Genomic DNA, 4,413 nt, shown 5'->3' with positions numbered 1-4,413 from the left:
CATACACCCAGCAGCGCTGCTGATGCCTGAACGGTATGTGGAATGAAGTGGGCGGGCATCGGGAGGCCACTATGGCACGGGGCAAGCACTATGGGCAGTCTATCTGAAGTGTACCTGGCGTATAAGACGACCCCCCACTTGGAGGCATATTTTTCAGGGCCAAAAAATCGTCTTATACGCCGGCAAATACGGTAATAAAAAACTGGAAATTAATGAAAAGCTTATCAATACGAACTGGATACGTGATAAAATACAATCATTAAATTTTATAGTAAAGATTCTGTATTTATCTGCACAGTAATGTATCTACAATAAAAAATGATGAGCCCTAGTTGGTTTGGCTCAGTGCTGACTGAAGTGTCCCAGGTTCAATTCCAGTCAAGGGCACATGCCTGGGTTGCGTGCTCAATCCCCAGTGAGGGGCATGCAGGAGGCAGCTGATCAATGATTCTCTCTCATCATTGATGTTTCTATCTCTCTCTTTCTCCCTCTCCCTTCTTCTCTGAAATCAATAAATATATATTTTTTTAAATATAAATTTTTTACACTGAGTACATCCATAATTTGCTTAAAGCTATTTTCTCCACTTAGAGTTGCTGCCATAAGAAAGACAATGCCCTGCCCTGAAGCCCTCTCAGAGGTTTTGAATGATTTATTCATCCCTTCAAGCCACACCTTTTCCCATCTACCCCCTCCTTAACAAACATCAATTCAAATCCCAAGTCTGCCACTAATTAGCTTCTTACTTTTGACCAATATATTTAACCTTCATAAGCCTGTTTCTTCATCTATAAAATAATTATTTTAAAAATTTGCCACAAAAGACTGTTGGGAGGATCAAAGATGATGATGCAGGTAAAATGCCTAGCATGGTGCCCAGCACATAACAGGTACTAAATAGTCGGCTGTTACTACCTGGATGTGCTGATACCTGTTCACTTCCCTAGGGCAAGCCTAGTATGCAAGCTTAGTACACAATTAGAGAAAAAATGCGGAGGAGGACCCACCCTTATCAATATCATGCCTCTGACTTTGCTTTTTCCTATTTCTGGTCTCTTGTCTAATGCAGGGGGATTTTTGAAAGCAAGAAAAATTCTCCAGGCTTCACAATGGCCAGCAAACATTCCAAAATTTGACTAATCTGACCCCTAGTGGCAGACATAATAATTGCCACTTCTTTCCCTCCAGTTGGAGTTGCTATAGAAAATGCCCCAAAAGGGTAGCATCTGAGGTGTTTGCCTCACCTCCCACTACTGGTCCTGCCACCACCACGGAAAGGTGCAAAAGTGCCTACCTACAACTGGCCCAGTGCTCACTACCCTGTGCTAAGACTTTAAAGCTCCTCCTTAAAATACGAACCTGTATTTGTGCCTGGGAGGAGTGGTCTGCCTGTGAATCCTTCAGCTTCTCGTCCGTGGGACGAGAGTCAGCAAGCCCATGGGATGTTAGCCATAAAAGTGAGCTTAAAGGGGCCCCTGGCTATTCCAAAGGTGGTGAGTAGACGATGAGAATCCCCAACATGCTTCTTCTGTTCCCTCAAAAATTGTAATTGTCTATCTAGAAGTAACACCTCAAAACAGCAGTTGGTATAATAAGATTGGAAATTAAGTCTTGAAGTAAAGGAATGCATAAATTTTCCTAGCCTGAAAGGTGATTCATATCTATATCTATATCTATATCTATATCTCTATCTACCTCTATATCTATGTCTATATCTATCTATATCTATACCTATACATATATATGTTAGTATGCATTTGTGCTGGTATAAATAACTTTATATTTTGGGTCAAAAGTCCAGGGATTGAGGATCAATGAATTGGAAATAGGGGACTTAACTCATAGACAAAGGATAGGCTTTTTAAAAATTCACACACAGAATTATTTTTGAAGCTGGGCCATATTATAATAATCAGAACACAGAACTGGAAAGAATTTAATACCTAATATTTGTAGGTGTATGTACCCTTTCACTTGTTAATTGGATATTTATGGAGGCCCACAAGGTTCAAACACTGTATGCTCTATTCAGCCCTTTAGGGGTGCAAGATAAATTAGACATGCAGTTTCCTCCAAGGTGTCTGCAGTCTACCAGAGGATGTGGCATACTTATAATTACAAAACTAGGTAGAAGGCACCATTAACGCTGAGTAGAGATAGTTCAAAATACAATCTGATCACAGATGGCTTAAAGAGAGCATTGTTCCCACAAGTAATAAATATTTATTGAATGATTGGAGTGGAGCAGAAAACAGAGTGAACAGGGAGCAATGGGACGAGTATGGATTTTAGTGGCAGAAATACATGGGTAGAAACTCAGCTCTGTCACTTGAGCCATGTAACACTTGGGGAACTTCAGGGCTCAATAATATTAGATATCAGAATGTCTAAGACTACCTTGGGCTTGAAAGATGGGTAGGTTACAGATATGTGAAAATAAAGAGAAGGGTACTTGTTTCCCACTACTTATCAAGCGCATATTTGGTTTGACACTCTAAGGCAGTGGTTCTCAACCTTGTGGCCCTTTAAATACAGTTCCTCATGTTGTGACCCAACCATAAAATTATTTTCGTTGCTAATTCATAACTATAGTGTTGTTACTATTACGAATCGTAATGTAAATATCTGATATGCAGGATGGTCTTAGGTGACCCCTGTGAAAGGGTCGTAAGACCACCAAAGGGGTCGCGACCCACAGGTTGAGAACCGCTGCTCTAAGGACTCATCCTTCTGAACACATATAAGCAAGCAGCAGGCAGCGTGCTATGAAGACTAAAGCAACCCTGGGAGTCACACAACATTGGCCCCACACTGGTAAGATGCAAGGAATCTCACACACTTTGCCCATCTCTGATTCGATGCTGTGAAGCACTGAGTTGTGAGTGTGTAAACCAGTGATGGCGAGCCTTAAGCTGGGTGTATCAGCATTTTGAAAAACTCTTAACTCTGGTGCCGTGCCACATATATAAATTTTTTGATATTTGCAACCATAGTAAAACATAGACTTATATTTTTGATATTTATTTTATATATTTAAATGCCATTTAACAAAGAAAAATCAACCAAAAAAATGAGTTTGCGTGTCACCTTTGACACGCGTGTCATAGGTTCGCCATCAACTGGTATAAACAGTCATTTCGTGTAGGTCACTGTCCTTGCACTAGCTACAAGAGGAAGTGTTATGTGTTTAATTGGGCCCCCCAAGAATTCATGTTTTGAATACCATAGACTAGGTGGCTTATAAACAACAGAATTTACTTCTCACAGTTCTGGAGGCTGGGAAATCCAAGATCAAGACATCAGCAGACGCGGTGTCTGGTGGGCACCCACTTCCTGGGTCACAGATGGCTGTCCTGTTGTGTCCTCACCTGGTAAAAGGGACAAGGGCGCGCTGGGGCCTCCTTCATAAGAACGTGAATTCCACCCCAGGGGCTACATCCTCATGATCTAATCACCTCCCAACAGCCCCACCTCCAAACACCATCACATTGGCGGTGGGTATAAACGGGGGGACATAAACATTCCATCAATAGAACTACCTTCCTGTAACTGTCTGCTTGGTCATCTGGCCACAGATGGGGAAGTGATCTTCTTTCCTACTAACCATGAGCATCTCGAGAGAGGGCTCTGTGTCTTACATATCTTTATTCTCATTGTCTAGGAAAGAGCCTGGTAGTAGTGGGTGTCCGTTAAGTGCTGAATTTATGCGCCTAAAGGGAGAACAATGACCTCACTAAATAATAAACAGTGAGCCTGGGCAACACGGACTCTAGCTGTCACATTTCATCAGTAGAGGAAGACTTCATGGAGGAGATAGGACATGAACTAGAACTGAGAGGCATGGAGGGTATGAAGAGTACAAGCCACAACAGGGCCAGGAGGGACAGCCGGGAGCACTTACATAACACTGTATGCCAGGCACTGTCCTAAGGACTTTAAACCAGTAACTCACTTAATCCTCCTCACAGTCCTGTAAGCAGGTACCACTATCATCCAGACCCCAGGCAGTCTGGCCTAGGGTCTGCTCTCTCCCCACCATGCTGAGGTGTGACACCCGCTCAGACATTCAGACACGGGAATGGTCACAGCATGGTGTGGCTAGGCTGAAGAGCAGCGGAAGGGGTGTCCTAAGACAAGGTTGGCTGGATAAGAGCACCATAATAATAATAATGTTTGCATAGTATTTGGTGGTTTACAAGTGCTTTCAGATGCATCATTTTGTTTTGACTCTCGCAGTCCTGTGAATTTGGCATGGTGGGTATCATTACTTCTGTTTTACAAATTAAGAAAGGAAGGCTCAAAGCTATTAGCAATCAACTCAAACCCTGAGCTCTGTTCTTTCTAATGACATAGTCTAGAGGATTTGGAAAGCTATTAAGAGACATTTGGAGTTGATGCATTATGTAAAAGAGA

The sequence above is a fragment of the Myotis davidii genome, unplaced genomic scaffold, assembly GCF_000327345.1.
Source record: "Myotis davidii unplaced genomic scaffold, ASM32734v1 scaffold345, whole genome shotgun sequence".
NCBI classification, from domain to species: domain Eukaryota; kingdom Metazoa; phylum Chordata; class Mammalia; order Chiroptera; family Vespertilionidae; genus Myotis; species Myotis davidii.
Note: the sequence above shows the minus strand (reverse complement) of the source record.